This window comes from Myotis lucifugus, unplaced genomic scaffold (genome assembly GCF_000147115.1).
Source record: "Myotis lucifugus unplaced genomic scaffold, Myoluc2.0 scaffold_128, whole genome shotgun sequence".
NCBI lineage: Eukaryota > Metazoa > Chordata > Mammalia > Chiroptera > Vespertilionidae > Myotis > Myotis lucifugus.
Window position 1 is genome coordinate 2,512,222 of NW_005871176.1, and position 27,596 is coordinate 2,539,817.

General features: G+C 41.6%; 1 protein-coding gene across 1 annotated transcript in view; it reads left to right on the forward strand.

Annotated features, from left to right (window-relative positions):
• The first annotated feature begins 1,952 nt into the window (after window positions 1-1,952).
• ZBTB40 (zinc finger and BTB domain containing 40) overlaps window positions 1,953-27,596 on the forward strand; it is a 61,876-nt gene continuing 36,232 nt past the window's right edge. Inside the window, 1 exon segment of the mRNA XM_023758318.1 lies at window positions 1,953-2,092. The gene's annotated coding sequence lies outside the window, so the exon portion shown is untranslated.

Below are 27,596 nucleotides of genomic sequence, written 5' to 3' on the forward strand. Positions count from 1 at the left end.
AATAAAATGAGAAATAAAAACTTTAAAAAAACCTACACTTTGCAGACACGGTCCTGGGAATTCAGTTTAGGCACAGTGGCTACATTTCTCCCACTTTCTCCTCGAATCCCGATAGGATGCAGAATTTGGGTAAGTGGAAGAGGGAAGACAGATTGTACCCGCAAAGTTATTCCTGTTGTTTGTGACTGATAAGCCTCAAGTCATCCACATTCACATACAGTACGTTGGAATAATACTGTGTTGTTGTTTTTAAAAAATATATTTTATTGATTTTTTTTTTTTTTTTTTTTTTTTAGAGAGAGGAAGGGAGAGGGATAGAGAGTTAGAAACATCGATGAGAGAGAAACATAGATTCAGCTGCCTCCTGCACACCCCCCACTGGGGATGTGCCCACAACCAAGGAACATGCCCTTGACCAGAATCGAACCTGGGACCCTTCAGTCCGCAGGCCGACGCTCTATCCACTCAGCCAAACTGGTTAGGGCTATACTGTGTTTTTTTAATCTATTCATTTGACCAGTATTTCTTGAGCACCTACTCTGTGCCAAGAAACATTGTAGGTGTTTGTTTGCTAAATCTGGCAACCCTATATTGAGGGTTCTTACTAAAGGAGAATGCAACGATAGTGGAAATAAATGATTAGGAGATTCAACAGCTGTGTTGTGGCTCGAGTGACTACAAAAGTGACCGAATGTCAGCTACATTAAATCTGACTCTGAACGAGACAGTGATGTGTGAGTATAACAGTGAAAGTGACCAATTGGACAGTAACAAGGACAGCTGTGTAGCGGTGGGGGCTTGTTAAATATTGCCCTGTGTGGCAGTGAAAGTAGGCGAGTGGCAGTGACAGTGAAGACAACTGAAAGGGTGACTGCTGGGCACAGAGTCCAGGTGCTAACGTTGTACAGAATAGCTTGACGTTTGTGGTCATTGACAGTGTTTGCATATCAGACAGTGACAGTAAAAATGAGGGGCCACTGACAATGTGAATGACAGTTCTGCCCAGTGGATTGAACTTGTGATTAAAAACGGTGATGGAGTGGGAGTCAGTCTGACAATGACCGAATATTGACACTGTGGAGGCAACAGCTGTAACACACAGGGAGCCCGGCATTGTACTGAGACACCTGGATTTGGGCAGCATGACTGGCGGTGACAGAAAAAGTGGCTGCGTGTCAGAGGGACAGCGCGCAGCGCGGTGGGCGCACGCGGCCCTGACCCGATGAGTCTGAGGCTGTCTGCATCCGACTTCATCTGCCTGGATCTCAGGCTGTCTGCATCCGACTTCATCTGCCTGGGTCTGAGGCTGTCTGCATCCGACTTCATTTGCTTGGGTCTGAGGCTTGTCTGCATCCGACTTCATCTGCCTGGCTGTGTGAGGTTGGCAAGAGGAGCGTCAACGTGGAACGTATGGTGCGCGACAAAGTGCGGGAGACGGGAATTTAGTAAACAAACTGCCGTAAACACGTTTTCTCCAAAACCCTAAATACTAAAATTGGGAGTAGAGGCGGGATAAAAAAATGCCTTCAAGATACCATTGGTCGATGCGGGCCTATTAGCCAATCATGTCTGAGCGGTGTCAAGCCTCTCCACCAATGAGAATACGCCCGGGGACAAGCCTCAGGTCCCGTCTCCGCCTGGCACGTGAACGTGATGTTTTGGAAAACGGAGAGAAATGTTTTGTGTATACCTTTCCGCCATTCTCTGAAATAAGACCCTAACCCCAGGGCTGCCTCGGCGAGGGACGGTGGGACCCAGTTAGAACTTTCCTAAAAGTGTGCGGACAGGAGCGAAGACGAGCGGCGAGGCCAGCACCAGACTGGCCCAGGGTCCTGGCGTTGGTGGAGAGCGCATGCGTGACGCAGGCCCCGCCCCGGAGGCCCGCCCCCAGCACGTGACCGTGGCGCGCGGGGCAGGCCGGGCCTCCCCCTCCTCCCTGATATCCCTTCCTCGCCAGCCTCAAGATGGCCGCCTTGTGGCGTTTCTGGCGCTGTTGAATGGAGAAATCTTTATTGTTCCCTTCGGGCAGGAGTGTTCGTGTCCTCCATGGCGCTGTCAATAAAGAACGGCAGTTTGAATCGGTGCTGAACAGGTAACCATAGAAACGGGGCGAGGACTCAGCGTGGAGACCCCTTTTGTAGCTGAGGCTCGAGAGGCGCCCCAAATGAAGGGGTCACAGAGACCCTTCCGCGTGTCGAACTCCGCGGGCTCTGCCCAGTCCCAGCCGCCCCCCGCCTCCCCGCCGTCCCGGGACGCGGACCCCCAGGGGCGGCCCACACCCGGAGCGCAGGCTCGGCTCTCATCTCCGGCGGAGAAAGGCGGCGGGTCCCGGCTGGGCGCCCCCCCGCGGGGGCCTTCTCTCCCCCGAGCCGGCCCTAGCCCCGCACCCCTGCCCCTCGGCGGATCGCGGCCTCGCGCTGCCGCTGCCGAGCTTCTCGGTCCCTTCCCTCCCCCTCCCCTCCTTCGCCAGGCGCGGGCCATCTGGCCTAGGGCCAAATCCGTCCCCCTACGCCCCCCTCCCGAAACTAAGAATGGATTTTACATTTTTAAATGGCTGGGGGGCGGGGGAGAGGATATTTCATATGAGTTGTGACAGTTATATGAAATCAAATTTCGGAGCCCATAAAGGGAGTTTCGTTGGCACACAGCCATGTTCATTGTTTATGTGTTGTCTATGGCTGCTTTCCTGCTGCAGGAGCGGAGCTGGGAGAGTCCCATGTTGCATGACATCGATCGCTTGGCCCACAAAGCGGAGGATATCTGTCTGGCCCTTCACAGAAGGAGTGCCGACCCCTACCCTAGACTCCTACCCTAGACCCCTACTCTAGACACAAATAGACTGGGTCCATGTTGTCCAGCGATTTCTCGGGTCACTTCATACCTCATGAGAAACTCCCTACACCGTCCCTTGCACCTAGAGCTGTTTGACAAAACACTATGACTTCCATTCTCTCTTCTGGTCTTAATGTTGTATTATTCAGAGTGGGAATTGTTTCCCCTACTTTAAATAACAATAATACCATCCACCCGGCTCCTACCCGAAGTCAGGTGGTTTATTTACATTCATACACAGCATTTTTGTGCTAACGACACTTTATAAGCAAGTGTCCATGTTTCCACTTACGAGGAGGAATCTTAGTTTCTGAGTGGTTGAGCTGTTTAAGGTGGTCCTAGATCTCAGGTTGTATAGGTCATGCCTGGAAGCCCCTTGCCTGGTGAGCCATGCCGTACTGCTCAGAATTTCTTCTTTCAACTCTCTCCTTCTGGGGCTATTGGTTCCCCCTTGGAATTGTATCCAAATCTTTTGTGTGGTTTATGTAGATTTAATTACAACCCCAAAGTGAAATATCTCTCTACTTGGCTAAATCTTCAAACTTCTGCCACACTCCACTTTCTAGTTTAGATGCCTTTCATATATGGCAGTAGTTCCCAAACCTAGCTATTCATCACTAATTTGCTTATTTATTTATTTGTTTATTTATTTAATACATTTTTATTGATTTCAGAGAGGAAGGGAGAGGGAAAATGATGAGAGAGAATCATTGATCTACTGCCTCCTGCACATCCCACCCCAGAGATGGAGCCCGCAATCCTGGCATATTCATCACTAATTTAACAAATGATTTCAGAATGTTGTTTGCATGCATGAATTCATAAATCGTTTGTATTTGTTGACCACCTACTATGTACTAGGGATGATCCAAATCCTTGGAAATACAGCGGTGAAAGGATCAATGTGAACTTTGTCCTTCCACAGAATTTAAATTATGAGGGGCTTGGACAAATGGTACACAAGTAAACAACGATAATTTCAAATACAGCTGTCAGAGCATCGTAATAACAGATGCGTAGTTAATATTAATTCCTGTGTTGCCCAGAGCTCTTTGAGCCTGCTTTACACTATGTGCTTGATTTGCATGGATTATCTTTTAATCTTTACACCAACATTATGACATAGGTGTATTAATACTACCATTTTAAAGATAAAGACACTGAGACTCAGAAGAGATTTACAAGTTACATAGCTAATGCGTAAGGGACTGGGATCTGAACCTGAACTGATCACACTCACCACCCTGTATTAGTCCATCTTTTCCACCAATGTGGGAGGTCCTCAAGGGCAGTCTTTTGTATCAGCTGCTAGCCAGTGCCCACAAGCAGTCATCTGGCAAATATTAAATAAACAAATCCAGGCTGTTCATTGAGCAAACATTTGAGTGCCTGCTTTATACCAGACACCATTGTGCTAGACCAGCCGTGGGCAAACTACGGCCCGTTTGAAATGAATAAAACTAAAAAAAAAAAGACCGTACCCTTTTATGTAATGATGTTTACTTTGAATTTATATTAGTTCACACAAACACTCCATCCATGCTTTTGTTCCGGCCCTCCGGTCCAGTTTAAGAACCCATTGTGGCCCTCGAGTCAAAAAGTTTGCCCACCCCTGTGCTAGACCCTGTGAATACCAGAGTAAGCAAGATGGACCTAAAACAGTGTCTGAGACAGTCAAGAAATAACAGAGTTATTCCAAATTGAGGCAACTGCTAAAAGGAAAGCAGTGCTAACCTGAGAGATCCTTTTTACCAAGAGGGCCTTGGAAAAGTTTAATCTGAAACGTTGAGTGACAAGGATCCAGTCCAGCGAGAAGGGAAAAGGGAGAGAAGTGGGAAGGCAGAACTTTTCAGCAGGTTTAAAGCCTGTGAGCTGACAAGAACTTGGGGTGCTGCAGAACGGAAAGAAATGAGTGATTGTGCTGTGGGTCTCAGACGTGTCTGGAGTCCCTGGCCCTGAACATAGCTTTGCTGCTGATAGAGCTGCAGGCCAGTGGGCCAGTTACAGATTAGTTGTCTGATCTGCCAAATGTGGATAATGGTACCTCCTTAAAGAGTTATTGTGTGGATTCAGTTAGAGAACATGTAAAAATAGGTTCTGAGTTTTCTTGTTGTTATATATGTTGCCAAATTCCAATCAGAGGAAACTAATGAAGTTTGGCCCCAAATGGAAACTTATGTAAAATGGTAAATAATTACAAAAATCCAGAAGAATGTTATAGACAAAATTGAAGGGGGGTGTGTATGTGTTTCTGTCTTTTGGGGGAAGAGGAACAAATCTTCTTTTTTCTTAATGTTTCTCTTAAGAGTTGAACTTTTCCAACTGGGATGTAATTTTTTTCAACCTAATTATACAAATGTCTATTTAGAGCATTTTTCATCATTGTAGTGTTTTAAGCTCGAAACTGTTTGTTCCTCCATTGCACACATGAAAGAGGCATGCTAACAAAATGATAGGCTTCAGACTCTAGTTGGAGGTCATTTCAAAATTTGTTTGCAAATGATTTGGGTTTCCTCTAAAAGTTTTCAAAATAATGTTGCACTATTTTTAATGCCCTGCTTTAAATACGTTTAGGGGACTTTTTAAATAGGTAAAAATAATATGATGTTTGGGCTCATGAACACGGAAAATTACAGAGACAGTAATAAATCGAGTAAACCATATAAGATCAGCAATGTCAAGGTTTGCTTTAAACTGTATCCAGTAACCAGATGGCACTTGTCATCAGAAGATATAATCCAGCCCAGCAAATGGAGCACGGAACCGGACAGAGAGTGGCATGTTAATGCAGTGTTAAACAACAAGCCCCGAATTAAATGGCTATTTTAGGGTTGGGTGGGACCTTCACATTTAAAGTATTGCAGTTTCACTCTGTGATTTGGGTCTGTTGGGTTCCAGTAAAGAGTAGGTGGTAACGCTGGCTTTGAAGGATAATATAAAACTGCAGGGAGAGCCAGGGCATACTGATGTGTTTTTCAATCTATTTTATTTCGGTTCAAAGCATCATTACAGACAGGCAGCGCAGGAAAAAGAGCCACACTCTGACAATGCTCAGCTGCTTTAGGAGATTGAGGAAGACTGAGGATAACTAAAATGTGGCTTGTTTTCTTGGACTACCTGTCTGCAACGAGGCTTTGAACTGAAATAAAATAGATTGAAAAACAAATTGGTATGCCCTGTTGCCTCATACTGAGTATTTACATTACCTTTTGAAGTTCTGCCTGTGCCAGCGCCCTGGGGGCAGGCGGCGACCCCTCAGCCCCTTTCAGCTCTTCCAGAGAGTGAGCGCTTTGATTTTTACAAGGGCATTGGATTGGGATATAGGGTTTCTGGATCTCCAATAGCCTGCCTTCTAAAGTCATCATCTTGATAACGTGGAAAAAGCAAGCTATAACCACAGAGAGGAAAAATTAAATAAGATCGTTTAAATTCAAGGTGAGATTGTCACTTTTTAAACATCATGCAGGGTGTGCAGTGTTTTATTTGCAGAGTATGCAGTTTTGAGATTCCTGCAGGCCTCAAGGGAGAGAAGGGAAAGGAAAGAAAGCTAATTTACCTTACACTTCCCTAATGTTGTTATCCTCCAGATCATGCTGTCAAGTCCTCAAAATCATGACATCAAGTATTTCATTTCCTTAGATGAAGTAAATGTGCTAAAGCAAGGATTGTTAATCTGGTGTGAATGGCCCAGCTGCAAGGGATCCATGAACCCTTTGAATTTGCCTGCAAGTTTGTGTGAATGTTGTTTTTCTGGGGAAAGAGCCCATTACATTAATCAGATCTCAGTCCTTGACCCCTCAAAGGGTGCAGAGCCAACAATGAAATGTCACATCACCAAATGAAAGTAGTGATGAGACTCCCCCTGGAAACAGTTACTTTCTACAGTTGTATGGCCTTGATCTCAGAGTTTTGAAATTATCTTTCCAGCCTTGTTTCCTGCCTCAAGCAGTCAAGCATAGTTGAATGGTCTTTGTAATAGAGATGTTTACTCAATGAGGTGCTCCAGAAATCCCTTATAGATCCTTGTTTGTCCTTATTTTACATGAGACTGGTGAAATGGGGACATACGTGTATTGTCTTGGCAACCTTGTTAGCAGATACTGAATTTGTTTCTTCAGACAAGTGAAAGGAAGAGCAGTAGCAGCCTAATTGTTTGGCTCTGGGCATCAACTTCTTACCGATGGATTCAGTTCTTCACAGTTAGGAGATGAGGGTTAGGAGGGAAATGGGGAGGAGGAGAGGGATAGAATCTGGGAGGCAGAGACAGAGGAGTAAGGAGGAGAGGATGCCTGCCTGCATTTGTCCTGGTCCCTCTGTACTTGTGAAAGTAAAGAGTTTCTTTTTGAAAACAACTTTACTCAGAGCTTCTCTAATACTAAGACTCTGGGAAAGTCAATATATAGATGTAATTTCTGGCTTTATTAGTACTGGAGGGAAATAAGAGGTAGGAAATATCTTCTAAATCTTTATCTTAGGCTATTTTGTAAAAATGCCACCTTAATAGAAATCTTTTGTAGGCCAGAGTTTGGTCCATATAGTGTTTAACAATTAGTCGCTTACATTTAAATATCAGATTTTACATCTGCCTGACCTTTGGAGGTATTTGGATGAGTGGCCTGGTTCTTGGGACAAATAATAGGGAATATTTTATGAAGGAAAGGGCCCAAGAAGGATGAGGGAGATTAGAAATACAGGATTACAAGTATTACAATAATAGCTGCTGCCCTAACCGGTTTTGCTCAGTGGATAGAGTGTTGGCCTGCGGACTGAAGGGTCCCAGGTTCGATTCCGGTCAAGGGCATGTACCTTGGTTACAGGCACATCCTCATTAGGGGGTGTGCAGGAGGCAGCTGATCGATGTTTCTCTCTCATTGATGTTTCTAACTCTCTATCCCTCTCCCTTCCTCTCTGTAAAATATCAATAAAATATATTTTAAAAAAATAGCCGCTGAGGTTCCAAAAATTGGTTACTTGACTTTTTTTAATATAAAAACAAAAGTGAACAGAATGTGACTATTTCTGACTTGCAAAAAATATTGCAAGAGTTAAACTAGTGGGTTAACTAGTTTCTTCTCTGATTCTCAGCTTTCTAGGCTGCAGCGTTACTGTTGGATCTTCCTTCTTGACCCCTTCAGCTCCTGTCCCACTAACTGAAATAGGATGTCAGGGGCCAGGCAGCAGGGAACTTGCCACTTTCCTCCCACCTGCTACTTCCCTTCAGTTACTAGTCTCAGTCAGTGGCACCACAGAGTTGCCCAAGGCAGAAACCTGGGAGTCCTCCCACGCCCTTGCCCTTCTCTGAAGCCGCCACCCTCCTTCCACTCCCCACTCACAAAGAGCACACATGTATATCGGCTGGACGCCTGTTGGATGCCCCCTTTCTCTTCTGGTTAAAGCTACTAGAATCTCTTGTCCTGGGTTAGTGCAACAGCCTTCTAGCTGCTCAGCTGGCTTCCAGCTCTGTTCTTCAGTATGCTTTGTTCACTGTTTGTCAGTGATCTTTATAAAGCACAAATCTGAACATGTCACTCCCATGCTTGAGACTCCAGGATGGTTGTCTGCCCTTAGGATAGTGCATTTCCTTGGCTTGGCGTCTGCTGGCCTCGAGCTCTCTGGCTGGGCCAGTCTCAAGCCTCATCTCAGCACACTCTTAACTCCCCTGTCACTCATCTACTTAAGCTGTAGTAAACATTCAGTGGGTCACAGAACTTCATCCTCTGGGCCACACTCTGGGCTTTGAGGGTGCTGATTTCCTGGCCATGTTATTAACCCGGCCGGTGATGCTATTAGCCACACTGACCACTAGATTACTGAATGTTGTCTTATTCTGTGTGGTTTCTTTGTCCTTAGACTATATGCTACTTGGGATGTATAGTCAAATTCGTGCTACAGGCACTTGTAATTATTTTCTCTGTGTGGCTATGCCACCAGCTTGATAAACAGGTTCATTTGTTTGAAACTTTAAAAATTGCTTTAAAAGCCTAATTTTTGTTGTTTTTGTTAATTCTCACCGGAGGATCTTTTTTTCCATTGCTTTTCAGAAAGAGTGTGGAAAGGAGAGAGAGGGGTTGAGAGAGAGAGATACATCGATTGGTTGCTTCCCGCATACTCCCCAACCAGGGACAGGGAGTGAACCCACAACCCAGGCCCTGACCAGACTTGAACCTGAGACCCTTCAGTGCACTGCAGGCATTCTAACCATTGAGCTACTGACCAATGCTAATTTTGTTTTTAACTGTGTAAACCATTTGCATGTTTTAAACTGTGTAAACCATTTCAAAGTCAAAATTATATAACAAGGTGCATTCACCGAAGTTTTTATTTCATGCCTTGAATCTTGCGTTCAGTTTTGGGCTTTTGTCAGTCTATTAGGTAAGAAATAATATATCAGTGTAGTTTAAATTTGTTTTCTCCTTTCTTGAGATATAGGATATCGCCCAATGACTGTGGTATAAGTTGCAAGATTTTTTTTTTCCAATTTGTCATCTGCCTGATTTTGCCTGTTTTATTGCTATACAAAAGTTTTATCCTGCACACCTTCCACTGGGGATGTGCCCGCAACCAAGGTACATGCCCTTGACCGGAACCGAACCTGAGACCTTTCCTCCTTTCTTGAGATATAGGATGTCGCCCAATGACTGTGGTATAAGTTGCAAGATTTTTTTTTTCCAATTTGTCATCTGTCTGATTTTGCCTGTTTTATTGCTATACAAAAGTTTTATATCTTTTATAGTCATATTTATCAGCCTTACAGTGTATGTACTGCTTTAGACCAGCACTTTTAAAATTTTTTCATCTCATGGCACACATAAACTGATTACTAAAATTTACTAAAATTCTGCAGCACACCCCCAAAAAAAATAGTTTTTGCCAATTGGACAAAAAAAAGGTATAATTTTGATTCATTCACACCACATGGCTATTGTTGTGTTGTCTGTTGTGTTTTCTTTTGTTTGACAACCTAAGGGAAAAGAGGTTAGTGCCCCTGACTAAATAGTCAGTTATTGCATGTTTTAAAATTCTTGTGGCACACCAGTTGAAAATTGCTGATTTAGATTTTGAGTCGGAGTAAGGAAGTTTGCCCCACTCTTAATTTATGAGGAATTATTAATGTTTTCTTCTAGTACATATGTACTAGAAGACTCTGATCCATCTAGAACTTTTGGCATTTAGTTTGAGAAAGGATCAATTTTGTCTTTTTCCCATTGGCCAGCCAGGCATCCCAACACTACTTCAAGTTCTTACCTTTTCTCTTGGATATAAAACTCTTGTATGCATTTGGATTTCTTACTGGATTTTCCATTTTGTTCCACTGATTTGCTAGTTCATATGCAATCACAAAAGCATCATAATTTTAGAGCCTTTTAATTTGTTTTACTGTCTGGAAGGGCCAATTTTTTCATATTTCTCTTTTTCAGGGTTTTCTTGGCTGTTTTTGCTTGTTTATTCTGCAATATGAACTTCATAATTACTCTGTCTAATTTCAGGAGGAGACAACTTGATGGCATTTTTATTGAGATCATGTTAAATTTATGAGTCAGCTTAGGGAAAACAGACATCTTTATGATATTGAGTTGTTCTATCCTGTCTTTCCACTTGCTCAGGGTTACTTTTATGATTTTTCAGGAGTGCTTTATGTTTTCCTTATATAAAATTTGTATGCTTCTTGTTCAGTTTGTTAGACTTTCATTCTTAATTTTTAAAAAATTCTTAAGATTCCTTCTAAAACGTCTCAGAGAAGTTGCATACATCCACATACTCCAAACTTATTGCATACCATTCCATGCACCGGAATGGTACACAAGACCTATAAGTCTGCACTCTGCAGCTGTTAATAGTATTTTGTTCTCTTTATCCCCACCCCAGAACTTTAAAAAGTAGCATGTTGGTAATAACAGTTACCATTTATTGAACACCTACAAAGTGCCAGGCACTGTACGAGGTGTTTTTACATAATTATTTCTTGTAATCCTTACAGCATCTAAGCAATAGGTACTATTATCCAGATTTTAAAACTGGAAATTTCAAACATACAAAAGTGAGAATAGCATTGTGAACTCCCATATACATGTTCGCTGCATTTTACACTTGAGAAAGCAGGTTTTGAAAGGTTAAATAACTCAAAGGTTACAAAGCTAAAGTCAGCTTTCGAAGCCAACTGTTTTTAGCTCCTTATTAAGATTGTTTTTCAAAATTTTAACTCCAACTGGCTAGGAAAAAGCAGAAGGAAGACAGCCGAGAGCCACTATTCCAAATTCAAGCTGGTGTTATTTATTAGTCCCTCCTAATGCATATCACAGATACTCCCTCACTTTTGCCATTTGCAAACAGGAAGCCCTCCGGTCATTACTCCTCTTGTGTGCTCTGCTCACACTTTGCCTTCTCTTTGTCTAGTTTTATTAGTGCAATTTGATAAGTTGATGTTTAAAAGACTGCCTCTGTTTTGAGTGCCCAGCTCTTAGCATGATGTCAGGAACATAATAGGAACTTGTAAGTTTAACAGCGAAACTTATTGCTCTGATACATTTAGCCCTGACATTGGTGTGGTACTGTAACTTTTAAATGTTGCTCTAAAGGCCTGGCAGTCATTAAATTTGACCACCCAGACACCACTCTGCTGTCAGCTGCCCTCAGTTCCAGTCAGATTCAATCCACAGGGAGACTTTCCAAGGTCAAAGTCCAAAACAGCAGACTAATTGGCCCCTGGAGTTCTGGATTTTCTTCCCGGGCAGCAAATTTTTGAGAGTGAAATGTTCCAGGTCTTCCTTTGAACATTTTTGAGCAAATACTATAGAATCCATAGGCTCTTTCTCAAAGTTAAAAACAATAAAGAAGTTATGCCTTTTACATTTTTTATTAGCTCCTTAAGTTAACCCTCTTGTTATACTCCCTGGTGATGGATGAGAGAAAGATAGAGATGAAAATAATTCTCATTTCTTCAAAGACAAAAGAAGAAGCTTACAGCACTAGGAGGAGAGGAGAATGGAGTTCATCTGTGAAATGAACACAGAGGCACCGAAGGTCAGCTGATCTGAGTAGTGGAGTAGGACAGTAATACAGGGAGCTGGGGGTTCATTTTCTTCAGTGCTTCTGCTACTTAACTACTGAGGTATAAGAAAGGAAGGATTTTAAGCTGAAGGTGGTCTCTTCTTCTCAGCTGTGCCATATGCTCCCCAAGAGCAGAGATTATGCTGAATTTCTCTGTAGTGTCAAACCACAGGTAAGGGCACTTGGCTGAACCTGGTAAAGACCTGGACACACTGTCCACTGATGAGGCTGGAAAATGGCCTTGGAGTCATGCTGGGGCTGCATGGGCTTCATAGCCCAGCTTTGTGGCCTGGGACAAGACCTGGGCTTGAGAAATGTGTGTCTTGTGCCTGGTGTTGCACAGAATAAATAAATGCTAAATAATGTCATCTGCTCTTACTTAAATACCACTTCTTTTATCTTTGCAGTGCCTCTGAACAAAGAAGTTACGAAAAAAGTAGGAGAAAGACTCTAGGATCAAGAGCTTAACTGCTCTTTAAATTCTCAAGGTTGGGCAAGGTACAGTGAGTGGGAAAGGTTCCAGCTCCAGAGTCAGACAACATGGGTTCATTTTACTGACTCTACCGCTCCCTGGCTTTGTGATTTGAGGCGAATCATTTCATCTCTCTAGGCCTCCACTTTCCCAGTTGAAAGTGAAGTTAATAATAGTAACTGCCTCACAGGTTTTGCAAAAATTATATAAGGCCACCCACGCAAAGTTCTTGGCATGGTGCCTGGGATATAATAAATTTTGGTAAACGTTGGCTACATATTGTTAGGTCACTTCCTTAACCCTTCCAAACTGTGTCTATCTCTTTCCCTTTCCAAAATGTCTTCCTCATTACTTTCCACTTAGAATATATAGCTCAGACAGGGTAACAAGATCGGCCTCATTTCTGTCACTAGTTAACTCGAATGTCTTAAAAATACTTTACTTCTCAACAGTTTCTCATCTACAAAATGTGGGCATTGGACCAGGTGATTTCCGAAGTTCTTTGTATCTCCTCCTAATTTTCAGTGAGTTTAAGGCTTTGAATGAAATTTCTGATGATAGCCCAGAAATCTGTGCTATAAGAGGCCTAACGCTCCTCATTCTTTCTTTCCTAGCTGACTCCCATCCCAGACCAGCTGTATGAAACTAGTAATGTGATTGTCTAGAAAATTCTTTTCATTTAAAGAATTTTTGTAATATTTGCCATATATAGAAGAGACATAGATAACATAAAATGATGAGGCAGAGTGATTTTTAAAAAGTAAACTGACCATCTAACCTAAGAAATATCCTATATAATAAAGAGCTAATATGCAAAGGGTCATCACGCCCTCACACCATCACAATCCATCACCAGGAGGCTGTGTGCGCAGTGGGTGCACACGGGTGAGGGGGGCTGCGTGCACAGCAAGGCATGCGCAGGTGGGCAGGGACTTGATGCTGCATGTGCGCGGCACGGAGGTGGGTCCCAGCGCCTCCGCCTGGTGATTCCAGGGGTCCCAGTGGCTCCATGCGGCGAGGCCTGGGGGTCCCATGGCTCCACGCGGCATGGAGGTGGGACCCCTGGCTCCGGCCTACCTCTTTGTGGCAATCCATCAAGGAGCCCCGGATGGGTGGGCGTGGCCTACCTCTTTGGGGCGATTGATCGTGGGGCTCCTGCACTGTGAGAGGGCACAGGCCAGGCTGGGGGATTCCCCCACTCCCCCACCCCCCGAGTGCGTGAATTTCGTGCACCGGGCCTCTAGTAAAAACATTTTGGCAGGTGTATTTTTATTATTCCTTTTAACATTTAGTGAATGTTTAAAATGTTAGGGAAATGTCCTTTATGTATATTAACTCATTTACATATAGTAGTATATTATTTCTTGTAACTACCCCATGAGATAACTATTATCCACATTTTACATATGAGGAAACTGAGGCCTAGAGGGTTAAGCAACTTATCTAAAGTTATTTAGGTAGTTAGGGGGCAGAGCTGCACTTCACTCCCTGGCTGTCTGTCTAGAACAGTGGTTCTCAACCTGTGGGTCGCAACCCCTTTGGGAGTCGAACAACCCTTTCACAGGGGTCACCTAAGACCATCGGAAAACACATATATAGAATTACATATTGTTTTTGTGATTAATCACTATGCTTTAATTGTGTTCAATTTGTAAAAATGAAATTGAGGGTCACCACAACATGAGGAACTGTATTAAAGGGTCGCGGATTAGGAAGGTTGAGAACCACTGGTTTAGAGCCTATGCTGCAAACCTTTACTGTAAGCACACAGCCTCTGGGGTCCCGAGGCTTGGCGCGGTCTCCTTTATTTGCCTGAGTGCTTTGATGTTCATGTTAGACTAGTATCTCTCAACTTAGAATTTGGCATTGTGTCGGTCCAGATTTATTCCTTGTTGAAGAAAAGTGTATTCTCATAATCAAGTTGATGCAAGAGTCACCCTAGATGTGATGCAGTCACTGTCCCCAGTCACTCATTAGATGAATGTGTTGCTTGGAAGATTTGCAGTTTGGCCTGTTGAGAGTCATCTTGGATGAACTATTGGATCAGAGCAGCATGCCCAGAACGGCAGAGCAAAGGCAGATAAGTCTCTCAAAGTCTTCCATTTTAAATTGCTCGTTTCTCTGCATTCGTCTGAAGATGAGAGGACACTAGCAGTTTGTTATGCCAAGCACTTTGATGTTTTGTATCATGGTATTTTATAGAATGACTCAAAAGAAGAATTCCATTCGAAATTGAGAGTCTGGAAAAAGAATAGTCGAATGTAATGGTTACTTTCTAGTGGACCTTAGTCTGCTGTGTCTCTACCTCTTTGAGAATCTGTGGTGAGGTGATGGTGGAGATGATGATGATGACCAGCAGCTTATTGATTTATTGAGGATGTCCCTAGTGCTGGTGCTGTAAGTGTGTTGACTCATTTAAGCTTCTAACACCTCAATGAGAAAGGTACTATTATGACCCTATTTTGTAGAGGAGGAAACTGTGCCCCACCCAGGTTAAGTAATTTTCCCAAGATCACACAGTGTGTGGGATAGCCAGTGTAAGGTAGATGACCCAGATGGAAGTTAGAAGGCAGATAAGTTTGAAGTGAGTTGAAAGCTTCATTGGGCTTAAACTCCTGGAAGGAGGAGTTCTGATCTGCTATGATAGATGTTTGGAGCACCATCAGAAAAGCCCGTGGGCGGGAGCAACAGGAGGGCACTCCTTACATTCTCAGAGAGACTGAAAAATTAGCACATGGTCACTGCTATTAGGTACCTGCACAGGGTTACCTCAAGGACAAAGCTGAGTCCAACTGTTCCAAAGAGAGACTGGAGCCACAGAAGAGTCCAGAAACTCAGTGATGAAGGTGAAAAGATAGAATGGCAGCTGGTGCTGCCTGTACAGTGTGCATTCACCCTCACACTCTACCTGCCCAGTCTCGAGGCCAGGCATCTACTTCCATGGAAAATACGGATGCACCAGGCTTCCAGTGAATATAGCCTCTTCTGTGATTCTTAAAAGGCTTTCTGATGATACTTGACCTCACTGCTTAATTTTTTTTTTATAGATAACTGCTAAGAGTAGGCATATTTCACTAGTAAATGAACTAATAAATTGACTTTTTGATTTATAGTTCTTCTCTTACGAATTTAGACAGTGTTATCTAACCTCCCCAAGTCCAATTAACTGTGAGACTTCTACAGGATGGGGTTTTTATATCCACAAGGTTGACAAGCAAACCAGACCTTAAGTCCAAGCCATCGAGGGAAGACTCTTGGCACCTCGCCAGTCAGCTGGCCTGTTCCAGCAGCACTGTTTGCCAGATACACATCTCCATCCATCTTTCAGCAGAGACCGGCAGAAGAAACAAGGTGCCTCAAATGCAGGTGCTCCTGTCAGCATCCCGCAGTACATGCTTGTCTGTGAGAGGCCTTGAGGAATGACAGCAGTGAGCTCGGAGAGCCTGTCAAGACTACGGTAGTCATTAAGAGCCAGGCAGATCTGCATCTGAGCTCTGCCCAACTTCATTAGCTGTGAGTCTTGGGCAAGTTGCATAACCTTGTTGGTCACTAGTTTCCTCACCTGAAAATTAGAGATAATGATGGTATTCTACCTCATAGGGAGGGTCAGGGAAGTAAATGGGAAAGTGTATAGACTGTGATTAACACAGTGCTGGACATGATTGCCATCAGAGTAGTTGAGGTCCTGTCAAAGGCATTGGAGAGATCCAAAGATGTGAAAAGACTAGAAACTGGTGGGTTGGGCAAAAAAGATGTTTTAATGACCTCCATTTCATCCCAGTGACAAGGGAGGGATTCTTATCCTAGGGTTATGGCCAAACCTACAACACAGGACACTGGACAGATAAGATTAACAGCAGTTTATAAGCATCTACATTTGGACCCAGAGGAGAGCACAGCCGGCCGTGCTGGGGTGTGACTGTATTCAGGAGCAGCAGGACCAGGGGCTGTGGGAGGCAGGCTTTGTAACATAAAGAGGATTGCGTGCCCTCTGGCTCCTGCCAGAGGATGTGAGTGGTTTATTTGAAAAATTGGGGCTGGCAGGAAACTAAATCCCACTGCTCAAGGATAAACAGGAACTGTACCTGGTCCCTTTATAAGAAAGGTTATTTGGCTATAGGACCTCATCCATGGGAGCAGAGCAGGTAGTGGAATTTGTGATTAAGCCCTTTGAGGCTCTCCTGATTTTACCAAATGTCAAGGCAGCACATAATATTGATCCTTAATTTTAGACTTGATACTAGGAAAGAGAATACAGGCCTTAAAATGCTATTTAGTACCATTTTCAGGGGATCTGAGTAGGAGGTTATGGAGGATAAGTAGAATTGTCTGATTCTGTGGGGGAAGACTGGTGGCACAGTGGCTAGGAAGGATATGTCACAGTAGATCATATATAATGTCATGAACCAAGATCTCTTTACTGTATTCATTTTAGCATACGTTTATTGAATGGCTGTACCATCTTGGGCCCTTAAAAGGCTTGACCAGGCTCAGTGGACCACTTAACTCGAGATCGGGAGCATTTTGACCTCGAGTTACTTGGGCAGCAACCAGGGAAGCTGAGCTAGTCCTGGAGGACCAGGTTGCTGAAATGCATTTTAAAGGAGTTCGGGTTGGTGCCAGGCCATAGAGCTAGTCACTAAGGCCTGGTTATTGGAATCTTCTGTATTTTACATGTTTTATTCCCAAAGCTATTCTGGAGTTTGTTTTTTCAGGCTGGAGCCAAGGGCAAATGGGAAAAAAGGCTTTGAGGATGACTTGTTACTTTTTAGAGGTGAAGGGTTGCTTAAAGAATAATGATTAGTTGCGAAAAACAGATTTGGGAAGAGAGAATGTCATGTCCTTTGTGACTCAGAGAGGATTCTTTGAACCCACAGCGTTCTTATCACCTGGAGCTTATTAGAAATGCAGAACTCAGGCCTCACCCAGAACTTCTGGATTAGAATCTTTCCTTGGCAAGATCCCCCATGATTCTTACCCACATGAAAGCTTGAGAAACTGTTCTAGTGGACAGAGGGCATGAGCTTTAAGATCGGGTCTGCTGGATTAAAATCTCAGTTCCTGTCTACTGATTTGCTATGTGATCTTGGGCCTGTTCCTTAACTTCTTCACTATCAGTACTTGTTTTAAATTGGATTTGACTTTCTTGCCAGGTTGTTAGTATTAAAGGAGGTAACATGTAAAAAGTTCTTATAGCCCTAACCGGTTTGGCTCAGTGGATAGAGCATTGGCCTGCGGACTGAAGGGTCCCAGGTTCGATTCCAGTCAAGGGCATGTACCTTGGTTGCGGGCACATCCCCAGTAGGAGGTGTGCAGGAAGCAGCTGATCGATGTTTCTCTCTCATTGATGTTTCTAACTCTCTATCCCTCTCCCTTCCTCTCTGTAAAAAATTAATAAAATATATATTTTTTAAAAAGTTCTTATAAACATAACAAGGTACTTAATTATTAGTAGCTCTTATTAGTGGTTATTTGATGATTAATATTCTAGTATAATTTGGTAAAATATGAAGAGAGAGAAAAATGTCATTAAGACTAATTTGTTGCGAGACATGAATTGGTAATTGAGAACAATATAGTCTCTTGAGCCAGTGGGGCAGTTCCCTCAGAGCGAGACTGTAAGTATACTAGTTAAGTGACCAAGAGTTGACAGCTATACTTCTTAATGGCTGCTGAGCTCTTGGAAGGGAGAATTATCTGCAGAAGTGGTAGCTAAGCCTTGGCATTCAGTGAGGCTTTCGCATTACAAAGGAAAGAATCATGGCTTGAGAATTGAGACTTGGGCTCTTTTTTGCCCCTTATTAACTCTGTGGCCCATAATAAGGCATTTGGCATCTCTGAGCCTTAGTCTTCGAGGATAAATGGGATGATGAGGCACAAATCCCAGTATATAAGCAAGGTATTATTATTGTAGCATCATCCTTACTTGATTTCTGCCATAGAGCTCAGTAGACAGCACTCCAAATCCCCAACGGGGTGTTTTATGCCTGATTCAGCTGCTTTAGAATTTTGAGTGCTGAGTTCTTCAGAGCTGTGCTGGCTACCTGGATTCCCCAGTGACCAGGATGTACTTAGGAAAGCACACAGGTCGGTCAGGTGTTGCTGCAAATCTTAGGGACTGGAACAGGAGTAGACCAGCATTTGGGATGGAACGATGATGGTAGTGATGATAACATTAGAAATAACCATGATGATACATATGAAAAGATACTACCATAAACCCAAGAGTGTCAGATACAAAAATCTTCATCCCTTACACTATAAATTGCTGCCTTTCAGGCTGTCAGTGTAAGATAAGAGACCAAATGATAGCTGCTTTTGAACTTGAGAAATCTGGGCCCACTAAAAGCTACAGTCACCCTTTTCTAACCTCACCAATCCTCCTTGCGTTCTCAGAAATAATTGCTAGTGGTTCTCTTTTAACTTAACTGATTCCTTAGATACCTTACATTTTAAATCATCTTTTTGTGTGGAGCAAATGCCCCATTTCTTGTCTCAGAATGTGTGATCTTTGCTTTAATTACATTGAGAGTGCCTGTTATTTCACCTGATTCTGGTTGTTTGTGAGATACTAAACCGCCACGGGGTTAAAGCTGACTCAGATCAAAGAGCAACTCTGTCTCTCAGGACCTCCGTTTCCTTCCTTAAAAAAGGAAGAGATTGCACTAAGGTCATTTGGTCATATGACAAGAGTGCGTGATAGATAAAGTAATGAACTGTTTGCTGAAAGCAGTGAATAGAGCTCAGCAAGGTCCCTTCCAGCTTTCTGGTTCCATCAGAGACCAGGCATCAAGGAAAGAAAATTTTTTATTCAGGAGATAGGGATTATCAATAGCAACAGTAAGGGGAAAAAATGCTCTAAGCAGGTGAGGTAGCATCAAACCAGACCATAAGAGAAATGTCTTAGGCCCTGAGATAGATGTTCTGCAAGGAGAGTACAGAATTGTTAGGGAACCAGAACAGAGGACCCCTGATCAAGAATTAGAATGGCTTTTATCATTGAACTAGAGGCCCGGTGCACGAAATTCTTGCAGCCTGGTGGGGAGGTGTCCCTCAGACCAGCCTGCACCCTCTCACAGTCCAGGAGCCCCCGGGGGATGTCCAACTGACAGGGAGCGGGCCTAAGCCGGCAGTCAGACATCCTGAGTGCCGCCGAGGAGGCAGGAGAGGCTCCCACCACCGCTGCTGCACTCGTCAGCCGTGAGCCTGGCTCAGGGCTTCTGGCTGAGCGGCACTCCCGCTGTGGGAGCACACTAACCACCCGGGGGCAGCTCCTGCATTGAGCGTCTGCCCCCTGGTGGTCAGTGCGTGTCAGAGCCACCAGTCGTTTCACCTTTTGGTCGATTTATATATTGGCCTTTTATTATATAGGATATTGGGATACAGAAATCCAGCATAGTTGGGCCCAGCCTCTGCTCCATGGAACTCCAGTTGTCCAGTTGTAGATAATATATATAGGATGCCTATTCCTTCGCATTGCTGCTCACTTTTCCTCATTAGTCCATCCTACCTGTCACTGTTGTTTTTATTTCAGTTCTTGTCTCCTGTGGATTGAGTCTTTTAAGAGTTCTGTTCTTTGATCATTTCAGTGTTGGGTCAACTTGATTACAAACTCCCTGTGGACAGGGATCTTGTTTTATTTCACTTGGCTCCCACACAGCACCTAGCAATGTGCTGAGTAAATAGTAGGCAATTGACCCATAAATTACTGGTTGACTTAGGGGAAAATAAGTACAGTGAATGCAGGAGTAGCAGGTCCAGTTCCTGAGGCACAGAAAAGTCTCTTACTCTTGGGTAGTGGCAGTGAGGGCCTTTGTTTGTGTGCTTAGCTAAGGATATTGCCAGCAATTGTGGATTTCAGAACATCTGTTTTATTAAACTAAGCAATACAGATCGAAACTGTAAGTTTCTATATTCCTCCATGTTCATTAAAGGGATTCTATAGTTTCTACCAACTATGACTTAGTTGCTACTTTTGTGTTTTGTGTGTTTTTTCTCCTGTGACTGTTGTTTCTTTGTAACTTAAAGAATTTTCAAACTTCCAATTCATTTTTGGAAGAAGGCAGAATAAAATTGTAAATGAATAGATAGATGATAGATAGATAGATAGATAGATAGATAGATAGATAAAATATATATGTGCTTTCTTTAGAAAGCGGCCTCGTTTTCACTTTACTAGTATGCTGAAGTCCCATTTGTGTTTCGGGTCATTATGCAGCACTTGGTTCAACCAATTAAGTTTTTTCAATGTATTTTTATTCTATATCAGTATAGTCTTTTCTTGAGGCTTTAATATTGTTCCTTTGAGGAACATTCATCATTCTGGTGCTCTTTTGTTGCTTAAATGTTTTCCCCCTAGGACCTTTGACAATTTTCCCAAGATTAGCAATTTCAGGAAGTGCTTAATAACATGATTTAGGTTGCCTCTATATGAGAATCTACAGGATTCCCTTAGAGATTTCCAACATGCAGTGTTTACACTATAGTTTCTTAACTCTGAAAAGCACACTTTTGTGACATTCTATTTATGCTAGATTCTCTCTCCTCCATTTAACATCTTTGCAAAGGGATTTAGGGGTAAACTTACTAAAATATGTCAGAGGCTTTTACATTTTAGTTGTGAGATCAGCAAAGTATAACTTAGCCTTTATAGTATATTTCAGCAGCCCCCAAATCACTAGTGTATCCCTTAATAACAGTAGTATGTACCTGGAAGCGGTCTACAAAGATTATATAGTTTAATTGTTTATTTATAGATAGATAATTCAGCTGTCATGTCAGATGGCTAGCTTCAAGTTTGGCTCAGTGGATAGAGCGTTGGCCTGTGAACTGAAAGATCCCAGGTTTGATTCCGGTCAAGGGCACATGCCCGGGTTGTGGACTCGATCCCCAGTGGGGGACTTGCAGGAGGCAGCCGATCCATGATTCTCTCTCATCATGGATGTTTCTATCTCTCCCTCTTCCTTCCTCTCTGAAATCAATGAAAATATATTTTTTTAAAAACTATTTAATGAGAATGATTCACAGTTTCTCTTGGTAATAATAATAACAGCTAACACATGTAGTATTTATCATGTGCTAAATACTTTTTACATGTAAAAACACCCACATTTCATTATTTTAAAAGCAACATATAGCTAGGTGCTCCCCCCCCCCCCTTTTTGAAAATCCAAACAGAGAATCTCTCTACCTTTTAATTTTTTGAGAGAAACATCAATTGGTTGCTTCCTGCACGTGCCGAGAGAGAGAGAGAAAGAGAGAGAGAGAGAGATATCAATTGGTTGCTAAGAGAGACAGAGGGGGGGAGAGAGAGAGAGAGAGAGAGAGAGAGAGAGAGAGAGAGATCAATTGGTTGCTTCCTTCACGTGTCCTGACCAGGAATCAAACCCAGTATCTTTTGGTGCATGGGATGACACTCCAACCAACTGAGCTATACCAACCAGGGCTCTCTCTGCCTTTTAACAAGAAAGTTTAACCTGCCTTTTTAAAAATTGTAATTACTAATACATTTGGAATTATTTGTACCATCTTAAGTTGTTTTTTTATTTATTACACTTTCTTTTTTCAATTGTTATTGGATCAATCACATTTTTCTTGATTCCCTTTTATACCTCTTGTTTGCAAATATTTAGCTTCTGTTCCCTTTGCTCTTACCTGTTAACATACATCACTTAACAAAGGTTAAAGTTAGTCATTGTTTTTGTCATCCCCTTGACTTCGGAACATTTTAACTCTAGTCTCCCTTCTTTTGTCATCTGTATTGTTGATTTTTAACTTCAGACCAGAACCAGACTGCCTGAGTGTGGACCTTGACCTAGCTGTGTAACTCTGGGTAAGTGTAACCTGTCTTATCTATAAAATGGGGATAATAAGAGTACCTACTTTGTGGAATTGTTAAAAGGATTAAACAAGTCAATATAAATAGTGCCTGGCACATGGTAAGCATTTAATAAGTGGTAGGTACTGTGGTTATCATTATTCTACATTGTTTTTAACCTCCCCTTCCCATGCCTATTTTTAAACAGTCAGTGCATTTTAGGTGTACCAACACATTTCTTAATTTCTTTTTTATTGAGATATAATTAACATGCAGTCCAATGAGCTTAAGTTTTCTATTTTAACAGTTTTGACAAATAATCTACACTTTAATGACCATCCAAAATACGATGTAGAACATTTTCATTTCTCCAGAAAGTTCCTTTGTGTGTCTTTCTGTTCAGTTCCCTTCCCCACACTACCCCAACAGCCTCCACAAACACTGTCTGATTTTTATCACTATAGATCAGTTTTGCCTGTATTTCTGTTACCTCTAAATTAAGTCATGTGGTTTGTATTCTTTTGTGTTTTCCTTTGACTTAATATTTTAAAAATTTGTCCATGTTGTTGCCTTATCAGTAGTTCATTTTTTACTATAAGAAACCTCCACACTGTTCTCCCAAGTGGTTGTACCATTTTACACTCAACCAGCAATGTATGAGAGTTCTGGTCACTCCCATGCTCACCAGCATTTGGTGTTATCAGTCTGTGATTTTAACTTTTCTACTGGATATATTTAACCATTTCTTTGCTTGCTACTTGCTTTTGTTTTTCTTTTACATTGTATCCCTTCTTTCTGATTCCATTTCCTTCCTTTGGTAATTCTTTTAATGACAGTCAGTGAGTCTTCTATCTTTGTCTAAAGATGATGTTATCAAACTGGTTATAGATACTTGATTGATTGTTATTTTCCTTAATATTTGAAAACTTACTCCATTTTCTTCTGACATTTGTTTTTATTAATGAGAAGTCTGTATTAGTCCAGTTGTCATTCTCTTATAAGTAATATCTTTTTCTCTTGGATTTCTTACAATTTTTTCCCTGTGTTATTTTGAACTTTTTATTCTGAAGACTCATGTCTGTCTTTAATTTTGGAAAATTCTCAGAAATTGTATCTTCAAATTGCTTTTCCCACATGTTTGCCATTGCCTCCTTCTGGAACACCTATTAGATGCATGTGCATCCTTCTTATTCTATCTTCCATGTCTTTTAGCCTCTCTTTCATATTTCTGTTTCTTTAATCTGCCACCTTCCAAGTAATTTTCTCAGACTTCTCTTCCTAATCACTAATTTTCTCTTTAGTTATAACTAATCTATGTAATTCATCAATGGATGAATTTTGGTGACTTAATTTTTTATTCCTAAAAGTTCTTTTTCACATTTGTCTATTCTTTTTTGATATTATCTTGTTTCATATGGCCTTCCTTTATTCTACCTGCTTATTAAAATGAAACAAGTTTAGGATTTTCCATAATATTCTATAATGTTTATGGTTTCCAGTTCTTGGGAATGCTATTTGTGTTATTTCCTGCATTTACTGACTTTCCTTTTTGGTGATTCATTTCCCCATGTGACTTTTTATTTTTATTTTTGCCATTTTGGGACAATACAGAGAGCCTCCTATATCAATCTGGGCAAGGCACCTTGTGTTTGATTTTCATTAACCCCTACTCCCATGTTCCTCCCCCCAGAGCACCCACTCTTATGTATATTTGATAAAATGTCTTTGGCTATATATGTCACTTTATGTACCATATAGTATTGTTTTGATTATGTATTTTTGACTTACGTAAATGGTGTCATGCTCTAGATCTCATTCTGGTTCTTACATTTTTACTCAACACTGGTTATTTAAGATCTATCCATGTTTTGGTCTGAATAACTACTTGGTGGTTCTTTGTAATGTACTATATTCCATAGTATACATCATAGACACTTACATTCTTTTAGTGATGGACATCTAAATTGCCTCTCCTGTTCCTGCTACCACAGACAATACCCCAGTGATCTTTCTGGCTATGTTTCCTTATGTGAGAATTTTTCTAGGATATATACCTAGAGTTACTGGGTCATAAGGGATATATGCACAGAAAATTTTACTAAATATTACCATAATTTTTTTTTCCCGGGACAACTGTATCAATTTGTAAACCCACCAGTGGTGCCCCGGTTGCAAATCCATGTTTCACCACACGTTACTGTGAGACCTTGGAGAAATTACTCAACCTCTTTTGGCCTTAGGCTCCCCATCAGTAAAAGGGGATAATTACAGCATCTGCCTCATCAAAATAAATGTTAGATGCTGTTGTAACAACGACTGCTACTATAGTTGTTATCAATTAAATAAGCTTCTCCTTCTCTGACTTGTGTAGTTATATAATTTGCCCATTTCCCATCTCCACTTGGATTTCAATTTTTTCCCTAAGATTTACAGAAACTTCTTAAATATTCTAGATTTGATTTTTTGTTGCCTTTAAACTTTGCAAATATTATCTCCTAGTTCTACCATTTGTCCATTTGTTTATTTATGTCTACAGTGTTCTTTGACAGAAACCTTTAATATCAATATAGTCAAATTTATCCTTTACCCTTTTTTCTTCTACTTTTTTTTTTTTGGCTTTTAGTTTAAAAAGTTTTTCTACCCTTGCTTCAAAGATACCCTCTGACATTTTCTACTGTTAGCTTTTATAGATTTACCTTTCACATTCATGTTTCCTCATATGGTTTGTAACAGTGAGCTCTTTTCTATATTTTCCTTTTTCCCTGTGTGAGTCTATACCTAGGGTTATGAAAGTATTCTGGGTTTTTTTCTGCTGCATGTCAAAGACCAGCTTTTATGTTAATTTCTCTGCTCACAATTTCTGTAGGATGCAGGGTGTACATTTGGATGTTACACCTCTATGGCATAAGCCTACATTTTAGATTTCTTGCGGATACTGTTTCCTCTACTCAAGGCCTGAATAATTAGCAACTTTTTTTTAAATTGTCTAAAGTTTTACATATGTCTCCTTTTTCCCCCCTGGCCCCCCCCCCCCCAGTCATTTCCACCCTGGGCAAGCCCCCATCGCCCCAGTGTCTATGTCCATTGGTTATGCCAATATGCATGCATACAAGTCCTTTAGTTGCTCTCTAACCCCGCCCCCTACCATTTCTCTCTAGGTCAATCTATTCTTGTTTATGTTGATCATTATATCCCACATATGAGTGAGATCATGTGATATTAATCTTTCTCCGACTGGCTTATTTCACTTAACATAATGCTCTCCAGTTCCATCCATGCTGTTGCAAATGGTAAAAGTCCCTTCTTTTTTATATCGGCATAGTATTCCATTGTGTAGATCAGTGGTTCTCAACCTTCTGGCCCTTTAAATACAGTTCCTCATGTTGTGACCCAACCATAAAATTATTTTCATTGCTACTTCATAACTGTAATGTTGCTACTGTTATGAATCGTAATGTAAATATCTGATATGCAGGATGGTCTTAGGTGACCCCTGTGAAAGGGTCGTTCAACCGCCAAAGGGGTCGCGACCCACAGGTTGAGAACCGCTGGTGTAGATGTACCACAGTTTTTTAATCCACTTATCTGCTGATGGGCACTTAAGCTGTTTCCAAATCTTAGCTATTGTAAATTTTGCTGCTATGAACATAGGGGTGCATATATCCTTTCTGATTGGTGTTTCTGGTTTCTTGGAATATAATCCTAGAAGTGGGATTACTGGGTCAAATGGGAGTTCGATTTTTAACTTTTTGAGGAAACTCCATACTGTCTTCCACAGTGGCTGCACCAGTCTGCATTCCCACCAGCAGTGCAGGAGGGTTCCTTTTTCTCCACATCCCCGCCAGCACTAATTAGCAACTTTTATTGCTGTTCACTGAACCAGTGAGCAGAGATTTTTTAAACAGCATTTCGAGGAGGGATGGGTGTTTGAGGCTCTTTGTGCAAGGGTCTCAGTTCCAACTCTCTCACCTTCTGCCTGCCTAAAGCTATATTGCCAGCCTCCGTGTGAGCATTAGTGCTTTCTCCTCCAAGCCCAGGGCCTGTATTGGAGTTTGAAACCCCTGTGGGCCACCATGGCCTCAACTCCCACTTACTGCTTGGCTTTGATTTTGATGTCTCTTTCATTTCAAGTGTTTGAGAATTTCCTTATTTTATTTTATTTTTAGCTTGGCTATATATTTTTAAAGCATTTTTGTTTTGTTTAATCCAGCATCTCTGTGGGAGAAAAGGTCCATTTACATCAGCTCAGTGTGCCATTTTGCCAAAAGTCTGTTTTTTAGTTAGTTTTCCTGTTACTTTCAGTACAATTTCAACTTTCAACATTGCCAGCTTACATTTATTAAGTAGCCCTTGATCACCCTTGAATGTTTCCTGCCTTAACTATTCACATTCTCCTTTTATTGGTCAAATTTATAACCATGTTTTTAGTATCTGTGTATTGGTAAATACATAATTCTGTTCAGTCTTTTTTTTTTAATTAAATTCTCTTTGTAGTTTTCTTTTTTTATTTTTATTTATTTATTTTTTAATATATTTTATTGATTTTTTACAGAGAGGGAGAGGGATAGAGAGTTAGAAACATCAATGAGAGAGAAACACCGATCAGCTGCCTCCTGCACACTCCCCACTGGGGATGTGCCCGCAACCAAGGTACATGCCCTTGACCGGAATCGAAACTGGGACCCCTGAGTCCGCAGGCCGATGCTCTATCCACTGAGCCAAACCGGCAAGGGCACTGTTCAGTCTTTTTAACCTTGCTTGTAGACTTCAGTCTCCAAGTATTAGGGATTTTTCAGCTATCTTTCTGTTAATAATTTCTAGTCTAATTCCATTTTGGTCTGAGAGCAGAGATTGTATGACTTCTATTTTGTCCAGTTAGTTAAGGTGTGTTTTATGGCCCACAATGTGGTCTATCTTGGTGACTTTTCCATGTGAGCTTGAGAAGAATGTGTAATCTGCTGTTGTTGGATGAAGCAAGTCTATAGATGTGCATTCTATCCAGTTAATTGATGGTGCTGTTGACTTCAACTATGTCCCTATTTTTTCACTATGCCTGTTTTATTCCTAATAAGTTTCCTTGTTTGAGGTCTGCTCTACCTGAAATTAATATAACTATTTCTGCTTTCTTTTGATGAATGTTAGTATGCTATATCTTTCTCCATTCCCTTATTTTAAATCTGTCTGTATACTTACATGAGTTTCTTGTAGACAGCATAGATTTGGGTCCTGTTTGATCCATAATGACAATCTGTGTTTTAATCAGTATATTTAGACCATTGACATTTAAAGTGATTATTGATATAGTTGAATTGATATCTGCCATATTTGCTAATATTTTCTATATGTTGCCCTTGTTCTCTTTCCAGTTTTTGTCTTCCACACCTTTCCACCTTTTTTGTGGTTTTAGTTGACCGTATTACATGATTC